This window comes from Ammospiza caudacuta, chromosome 1 (assembly GCF_027887145.1).
Source record: "Ammospiza caudacuta isolate bAmmCau1 chromosome 1, bAmmCau1.pri, whole genome shotgun sequence".
In the NCBI taxonomy this organism is placed as follows: Eukaryota; Metazoa; Chordata; class Aves; order Passeriformes; family Passerellidae; genus Ammospiza; species Ammospiza caudacuta.
Genome location: NC_080593.1, coordinates 50,046,029 through 50,056,161, shown reverse-complemented (window position 1 = coordinate 50,056,161; position 10,133 = coordinate 50,046,029).

Below are 10,133 nucleotides of genomic sequence, written 5' to 3'. Positions count from 1 at the left end.
TTCAAATCATCAGCTCTAATTGAAGGCTTCAGCTTGTGGATCAGCAAAGATTGCACATACACTCTGCATTCCTGTGTATTATAGCATTATAATTACAATTATTATGATAAAAAGTCACCCCCATCCTTCACTTACCGCAGGTAGCTGTTGTTGCTGGTGGGATACTGGTGGTGGTGATAATGTTCAGGCTGGCTGTGCCAGAAAAGCATTTTGGGGTGAGGTGAAGGTGAAGCATTGTGCTCAGCTAGGAGATGGTCGCTGCAGTGATGGGAGATAGGAAAGAGAAAACAAATACTCAAATTCAGATTACAGTTGCACTTGGGTTGCTCTCAGGCCTTTTGTCCCTCCCTCCAGAAGAGGCAGGCAGCTGATGGCTTCGGCTGCTCCCCACATGCTCTCCTGCTCCCCAGACTCGCTGTGCTCCTGCTGCTGCCCAGCTGCAGGGCTTTGCTACTGCCAGTGTGGCATAAGTGCAGCTCAGAGCTCACCAGCATCCCTGTTTCTCTCCTCCTGTGCCCCCACACTGTCCTGGAGTGTCAGTGAGCAAACCCTGTGCCACAGAGCCAGGGAAAGGGCTGTTTCACTGCACTTGGCCTCAGAGAGGCACTCAGCTCCCTCTTCACACAGTCTAGAGACCTTGAACACTGTAACCTGCATAGGCACCACTGACTGCAGAGAGAAAAAAAAGGTGGAATACACAAAGGCCTCTCTAAGGGAGAAAGATGCCTTCTCAGCAGTGTTTAGATTGCAGCCTTTTTGCTTGCTCATTTCATTCTGGTGGCAGGCAGACTGCAACCTTATAGTCAGTCACCTTCTTGCCATGAACCAAAATTAAAAAAACCCCAACCTAATGATGAAAACACTGTCAAATTGCAGGAAAAGTATTTACTCCAACACCACTCCTCACACCCACACTTTAGGGAAAAATCATATTCAGATGTAAACCAGCTGCTTGGTGCACTCAGTGCCATTTGTATGCTGGAATTTGCAGCCAGGACTGCAGTATCAATTTTAAAACACACAAAATAGTACAGGTTGATCTTGGAAACATCTTGACATTCAGAAGTAATAGGAGGCACACATCCAAAATCCTCATCTGAAAATAGCTACCTGCAGAGGGCACCCATTCTGCTTGAAAAAGGAAGGACTACTGACAAATAGTAGTAATTCATTGGTGGCTTTGTTATTTTTGTGGTTCTTTTTTAAAACACCAGCTCATTCTATAAAAAGATACTTGTAAAACGTATTACAATATTGTGGCAACACACAAGCTATAAAAATCAGGACATCAGAGAGCAAGATTCTGGGAAACAAAAAGGAATTATTTAATATTAAAATGATAATAATATGTAGCAGCCAAAAAAGCTTCAAATAAACATAATTGGTTGAGGATTTTTTAATAGCATCTCAGACAATTCTCTCTTAATTTACTCTATTTACTTGACATCAAACAATGCAAACAGAAATGAATCACAGACTGGCTTGAGTTGGAAGGGATCACAGAGATCATGTACTATGGGCAGGGACTCCTTTCACTGGACCAGGTTGTTCAAAGTCCCACACAACCTGATCTTGAACACTTCCAGAAACAGGGCAGCAACAATTTCTCTGAGCAACCTGTTCCAGCATCTCACTACTCTCACTGCAAAGAATTTCTTTCTAATATCTAATCTAAGCCTACTCTCAGTTTGAATCCATTCCCCCTTGTCCTGTCATTACATACTCAAATGTCTCTGTCTTTCACGTGAGCTCCCCTCAGGTACTGCAAGGCTGCAGTAAGGTAACCCTTAAGCCATCTCTTTTCCAGACTGAACAAACCCAATTCTGTAAGCCTTTCCTAACAGGAGAGGTGCTCCATCCCTCTGGTCAGCTTGGTAGCCTCCTCTGGACTTGCTCCAACAGGTCCATGTCCTTCCTGTGCTGGGGAACCCAGAGCTGGATGTAGCTCTCCAGGTGGAGTCTCACCGAGTGGAATAAAGAGGCAGAATCATCTCCCCAGCATATAATAATACAGAATAATAGTAGAGGAACTGTAAGTGTGGGATGAGAAACAAACACCCAAAGGTAACACTGCCCAGGAAAGCAGACAAGAATTGGGACTGCTGCCTTAGTGATTCTGAGAGATTATTCTCCTCTAAGTGGCACAGAAGCACCTCGAGGAGGGCTGTTATGACACAGATCTGCTTGTGTACACAAATTGATCTTTGGTCCAGCAAGGATGAGAGCTGGATGAGTCTTTTCAAGGTTAATTGTTCCTCTTACACGTCTCTAACCGCAGACTTGAAACAGTCATCCTCACAGATGGAAAGGGCTGCACATGTCCCAGTAATCTGTTTTATTTTTTTAATAATTATTTTGATTTCAGTGACTGTAGGAAAATAATGTATATCCTGGTATCCAGTTTGCGCCACAAACCAGTAAACTGTAAAATAAAGCTACTCTGTCTTCAGCCCTGGATTTTGGCAAAGGAGGTAAATGCATGCAGTGCATTTATTTGGAAGCTCCATTTCCATCTACACTGATTATTCTCAAGAAGAGAGCTACACATGCCACAAAAAACTTTCACAACCTTCCCCTGGGTTTACAAAAGCTTCTCATGTAGAGGGCAGGCACGTTTTTTTCTGTGACTTGTGTTACTGCAAACGGAAAGGGTAATACCACAGATTCCCTTTCACTCAAATAGCCCTACCACAAAATGGCTTCCACCTCTCTATGCATATCCCACAGAGCTCATGTGGCTTAAATTGTCCAACACTTTTTCCCCTCCCCAAACCAGCCCACTGCTTTTCACAGATGCTCATTTATCAGAATGCAAATGAGAAGGAACACTGCAGTTCTGATTAGTCTTTTTTGTGAAGTCCAAGACAGAACTTGGGAGCAAAAGCATTTGAGATATCTGTTTTTTGTCTTTAGCATAGACTTGGTTCCTACCCCTTTTAGAATTTTGATATTTTTAAGTAACACAAACACCATATATTAGGGCTGCAGATTTGTTCTTAATAATAAGATAGACAATGTGCCGTCACTGAAAAAATAACCACCCCAGGGGAGCCCAGGCAAGCAATTGCAGATTCAGCGGGTCTGGGTTCAGCCCATGTATTCCAAATGCAGAGAGCAAGCAGGAGCTTTAGTTCTGCGATTTCAGTTCTCTGTCATTAGCTTGCCCAGCTGTTACCAGAGCTTTGACTCTCCTGATCACAACAGAAGGCTGTAATAAAACAGGAGCATCACAGCAAATGTGCCCATTCAATCTCTTTCCTTCATTTGATTATTCAAATATTACCCTTATGTGGACAAGTGAGTCATTGATAATATCCAAAAACTACTGCCTCGAGGAGATGTTTGTAGGGAGGGTGAAGTAATGACAGCTTTTCTGATCTAAGTACCTGCTTCTTACAAAAGGTAGAAGTCCCAAGGCCTGTGTGGCAGGTGTCCCTCATGGTATGCAAACTATTTCAAAATTGAGAGTGTGACCACAGAAGCTGCTGCAACAAAACATCCTATCCCACTGTAACCACTGTCCCTGATGGTATAACAGAAGAAAAGCCAAGCAGCTCTTGTGGACTTCTATACAAAAGCACTGTGAAAGTGGAAATTTTGCTCTTATTTTTCCCTCCAAGGGTTGACAAGATGATTATCAATCATGATGCTTTGAGTTCCTCGTATGGAATATAGTAGACAGAACATGTAGAAAAAAGTTATTATTCAAACTAATTTTTATTCAAAATAATTTAGTGTTCTTTTTCTTTGTCCTATTCAGAGTCTTGTGTTTTGACTGATCTCTGTTGTGAACAGTATATGGGTACAGCTTCAAGTACAGTGTAACTCAGTTTTTAAAATCAGGATAAACTTCCCAAGATACATCTAAATGTGGTATTTTGCCTTGTGAAACACTGAATATTCCCCACACCCACACCTGCTGCCCTTGACTAACCTCTAGACATAAAGGTATGTGGTTACATGGTCCTTCAAGTTTGGGGACAAATAAGGTGAGTTTTTTACCTTGTACTGTTTATTGTTAAGGGGCTATTTTTTTTTCTTGCTTTATGATCTGCCCAGTAAGTACACAGATCTCAGCAAAGGAGCACTGTATACACAAACAACAAGACATTATTTATTTAAAACATGTCTTGCCCTAAGGCTTGTGTATGGCATACAAAGTCCAACCTGAAATTTAAGGTGGGGAGGCTCATGTTTTGCTAATGGGTGGATATGAAGTTAAGTACTTTAGCATATAGTACCTGATAACTTTATTGGATTTTTTTCCCATGAGTTGCATTCAAAATGATGAAGTCTCCTAATGCATCACTCAACTTGCTAATCTTTTTTATAGTGATCAGACTCTTCATATAATTTTTCTGATTGATCTTCTGAGAACCACAACAAATGACCTTAAATACTGGCATTATAAACTGTTACATATGACCAAATGTCATCTTTGCTCTTTGTTTTCACCGGGTAAAAATTGTTCTACAGAAAACACATGAAAAACTTAAACAGGCACAATATAAGACACTGTGAATTCAGTATCTATTCTGAAAATTTTGTTTAATGGAAGTTTTTACTGTCTAGTGATTTTTGTTGTGCTTAAAATACTAGCTTTCAGTTTAAAGTCAGAAGAAAGTTTTATATTGATACAGAAGCAATCCCTACGTACTTCATTCCCAAAACAGAGTTGAGGAAAGTATTGTTATTTTGATGCATCCTATTTGGTCTCTGGACTCTTTTTGGTTGTATAGCAGTGGCTGCCTAATGCGGGGTGACCTTGGATAACAGTGAGTTAGTTATCATGTCTAGATGATACTCCTGGCTTGGATGGGCTATGAATCCATCACACATCTCTGTGAAAGGTGCTGACACACACTTCTAGCCCCTCTGGTTTTAAGAGCACAACTTCTCTGTCTCTCCTGTACACCTTGTTAGTGAGAGTATTCCCTTCTACTGCAGTGAACTTAAACAAAGCTGGGTAACAGCGACAAGCAGGAATAACTTCTGCATGTGATCCATCCCTGCAGTTCTCCACACACCTCCTGACACACAGGGCTGGCTCAGCCCTGTCCTTTGCTGTTTCTGGTCATCTGAAGGTGGCAGAAGGACAGGGTCACTGCTGACAGCCTGAGAACAGCAATGCACTGTGTCCATGGAGTGCAGCAAAGGATGAGCAGCAATGCCCCCACATGCTTTTCATGTCCACCTACCAACTTTAATCTGGATTCTTGGATATTCTAGGTGTTGTAATTTGGGCCTGTTGAATGCTGAAGGACTGCTGCATTTACCAGCCCTTCTTCTGTGATACAGAACACTTGAGAAGCAGGCCTACCAACAAAAATAAAGGGGAAATGGAAAAATCCACAATGAACATTTTTAGTTTTTACTACAAGTTCCAGTAGTAGTCTTAGGACAGTGCCAGCATAGAGACAACACACCACAGGATATCTGACAGAACTGTGTGCTTGATGCATAACTCTGCTGAGCATGCTAAATGCTTCAACAGCTCCTTCTGAGCACTTTGATCAAATACATCAGATACGTAGCAGACCCTGTGGACTTGCTTCAGTGTCTCCTTAACACGAGTCCTCACTTGGAGAAGTAACTTCATATGTAAAGGAGAAATATGGATTGCTTCCAATGCCCAACTGTTACAAAACCCACAGATTTGGCTGCTTCTGAAGAATGCAGCAAGATATGCTGCTTTCCTCATGGGGTCTTGTCCCCTTTTAAGAAAGTCTGCATTGCCTGGAATTCCTGGTCTGTAGTTTATTCCTCCATAGTCATATTCCTCACACAACCTACTTCTCAATCTCAGGATGCAGTAAGGTGCTGAGGTATGAGCTGAGGAATAAATGCCTTACTGACATCACACCTTACAAGATGAAGCATGGCAAGTATTACCTTTGCTTTCTTCTGTTTTATCTGCTGCCCTTTAGGAAGACCATGGCCTACAAAGAAACCTGTAACATGGAGATCATTTGCAGGCACTGAGATTTCGACAGCATCACTAACCAGAGAGTATTTTAATTTAACATCATACCTGAATCTAAACTCAAGCCAGCAGGTTTTTATGATGGTGGCAAAGGGTGGAGTCCATTTTATTTAAATATGACTCAGAAGTCTGTAAAGGTGGACAAGTTAAAGTTGTTGTTATTCTGCTATTCTGGGTCTGGTAGCCTAAAAATCAGTATTTGGACTTCCAGACTGCTGTGGCAATGTAGGCTGCCTGACACAGAAAACAGAGCTTGGTTATTTCTCACTCCTAATAGACTGACTCCCTTTTACTTGAGGCTCTGAGGTAGCTTTGGTATCCTGCCAGGTCTAACACTTTCTAGCATTGGGCTGGCTTGGGTTTGTAAATAAAGTCCTCCAACATCAGTATTTTCCTCTCAATTCCCAAAGCAGAAAGCAAGACATTGTGTATTCCAAGAAAATTCCCTTCCTAAAATCTTTACAAATCACAAAGGGGCATTAAGGTTTTTCAGACCATTAGCTGCAACATACAAGGGGTTTAATTAAGTATAGACACCATGTCACTCTCCTTTTATTTTCTAACAACTCTGCCTTTTCCATCTCCTATGCAAAAACCTCTTCCTATATGGTGCAAACAGTGGCCAATTAATAGATTTCTGAGAAAAGGCAGCCTCCAACAGTATTAGCTCTTCAAGTAAGGTTTTAAAAAGTTTAAGCTGGCACTTTCTGAACAATCAGGTAATATCCAATTTAGACTTCTTCTCTAGGGCAGGTACAGATTATAATAAATGGTGATGCATGAAAATTCCTTAGGGAAAGCAGGTAATTTTGCCTTGGGAAAGTGTTTCAATGGATTAGTTGGCCAGCATAGAGATGGCAATAGCTGTCATCTCTAAGATCAAAACCAGCATCAAACAGCTCAGAAATTCTTTAGGAAAGCTACAACCATCTGTAAAAGACATTTACTAGAGTGTAAAAATGTATCTGCATCAGTTTAATTTGTGCTGAAAGGACACAAAATAACATGCCAGATATCACTATTTTTCCAGCTTAGAGGCTTTTTGTGTTTGCATACTGTTAGGTACGTTTCACATGTATTATTTCAGACTAGCATATAAATTAATTAAGGGCTTTAAAACATGCTGATCTGCAATTTCAAATGGAATACACATCCATTTCCCTACAGGCTTGCACTTGAGCTGTTTATCCAAGCTGAAATCAACAGTTTCTTCATCTTCCCTGGTATTTTGACATGAACTGTATGTGCTCAGGTTAAACACACTGTGCTAAGAAAGAGGTGAGTGTTTTTGTATTTCCTCCTCCACAGGCAGACCCTCTCAGCCCAGGACAGACATTCCTTCATTGTCTGGCACAGGTTTGTGAGCCCTTGGTGTTGCTGGAGGACCAGTCTGAGATTATTCCAGACAAATCAGATTGGGGAAGCTCCCCCAAAGGTATTCTCTTGGCTCTGCCACAGGCAGAGATGAATAGATGGTGAGGGAATACCTAAACCAGTCCAGCTGACTTTTGAGAATATCTGTCTACTGCATAACTTAAATCTATATAATTGTTTTTAACTGCTACAGGTGTTCCTTGGACAGACAGGCACTGCTTCTGAATTTATCCTGACATAAGGTAATCAGAACCATCTCCAGTACTGACTGTAATATGAGTTTACAGAGGTCCAAAGATCAGCATTGCTGGACAATATCATGATATAGGTAAGAAAGGATACTGAAAAAGAAAACTTGTAAAACTGTGGTGCCCAAGATCAAGTTCAGTTACCTTTTCACCTCCTATCTGATACCAATGAAAGTGGATATCAAACATCTACATGCAGTTATGTTCCTTTTTCCACCAAAGAAGTATTTTCCATGTTTCACCATCCATAATTTTTTCCAATCTTACCCCATCAAAGTATTTCCACTAGGATTACTTATATCTATCTAAAATACATCAAAAGTGACAGAATTTTTATATTCAACAGAAATCACACAGCATTCAAAAATTGCTTGCAAATTTCTTAGTAAATACACTTACTATTCTAAAATCCCATCAGGAAATGAAGAAAGAAACTTCTTTAACTGGGATAATCCAAGCTGCACAGCTTGGAAACTCTGAGCTGTTAAAGTACACTAAAACACAGAAACATAAACAAAATATAGGAGAAGAGTAAGTGAAGTTTGATTTTTTGCCAGACCAGCACAATTAGTTCTTCAAACTTCCCACATTTCTGAAAATCTTCTGCGTTTTAACAAAAAAGAAAACATATAAATTATGAAGCAAATCTTTAAAGTACGTACATTTAATGAGCTGGAAAACTCAGGTGGGGGAGAATTTAAAGATGCTTTCTTAAGTGAGCTCAGTATAAGTATTGACTTTTTTCTTACCTGGAAGTAGACTGCAACTGCAAAACTCATTAGTTTACTGTTTTAATTGGAAGAACAACAACAGATAATGTTCTCCAGATAATCCTCCAGTTCCAAACTGCTTATGCATCCCCACCATATTGAAGTTTATTGTTTCTCTGTGTTTGTGAAGTCCCAGCCTAACACAGTGCAAGTTAGCACAGCCTGTGGAATCATTCTCACTCGCCTCCCATAGGGAGTAACTGTAGTGTAATTCAACAGATTTATTTCCCAAAATTATTTTCTCTTTTATGATTGTTTCCAAAGGGACAATACTACATTCAGCATTTGAATTCCTTTGCTGAAAATTCAAACTTGTGAGCAGTTTAGGCCTGCATTCTCAATAGAATTTTTCCATGGGTATGTTTGTGACTTAAATGTTTAAACACGGACAGAAACCATTAAGAAAATGTAAGTGTTTCAGGATCCAGATGTTTGTTCTTTTTGCTCTGTGACTCAGACCGCAAATAATAAACACAACTCAATCTGTTCCAACCTTTATCTTCAAAAACAAACAAGCAAGCCAACTCAGGAAAATTTACATGATCAGCTCTCCTTTCAATTTACATTTATTATCCCAACTTCCTTGCTAAGACTTCATCTGAACATAATCTGTTACTCAAAATTCTTTAAAGCAAATGACATCCAAGTCTGAGACATCCACAATATTCATTTCCCATCCTGATTCTGCATGTAGCTTTTCTTCTCCTTCCTCTTTTTTAAAGCCCAAACCCAACCTTTAAGAATTACGTTTCAATACTCAAATGACTGCAATGACCTATATTCACAGGATATTAGAAGGAACATATAGAAACCCTGTCTGAAAGAACAGCAACTTATAACTGTCCTATTTTTTTCCAGATCTTTATGCTAATCCATTAGAGAAAACACCTCCAGCAGGAACATAAGGCATGACTACTCATTGCTTGAATTTAACTGAGCTAATATCTACTTATAATATAGGAAATGAAGGCAAAAAGCAATGCAGTGAATCTGATCAACTGGCTGCTGTGGAAATAATTTTCTTCCCAAATTCTTACATTCTGATGGGTTCACATAATATAAATAGATTCTATTTTTTTTTTTTTTTTACAAAGATAGCAACCCCATCTCTGCTGGAAACAAAACTAGTCATATCATAAGTAAAATATTCATTTAAATATATAGCATTGAGATTTTTAATACATGGGATATCTTCACTTAAAACATTTAAGGACTGCTTCAAAGCAAAACTGATGGACAAACCTCGGGTAAATATTTTCCTCCCCCCTACCTGGAGCAAAATTTTTCTGTCATATAGGGGATAAAGCATATCTTTTGTTTACACGTAAAAAAACTAGGTTTCATCCAGAATATATACTGTATGTTTCAATAACTTATATTTTCAGTATGAAATAGCATCTTCAAAAAGATGACAAGTAACAGTCATCTTGCAATGGTTCTCTGAAAATAAATATTACCTATACAAAATGCAGGAATAACATACAGGGCTATTAAGCTTAGAATTCGTGCAATTTTTTGATGTGACTGTATCATTAAAATGCAAAAACTACAAGACTGCAAACTGAAAACTATTTTTAAATATTAAAAAAATAAAATGTAAATGATGTATCATATACAAATAAATGAAATAATAAGCAAAAAAATCTGCCTAGATGAAGGAAACTGTTTTCATAAAGATTCTATTCAATTTTTAAAAAATTTGTCCAATATACCTATATTCACAGCATGTTCTCAAATGCCAAGTCAGATTTAGTAGCA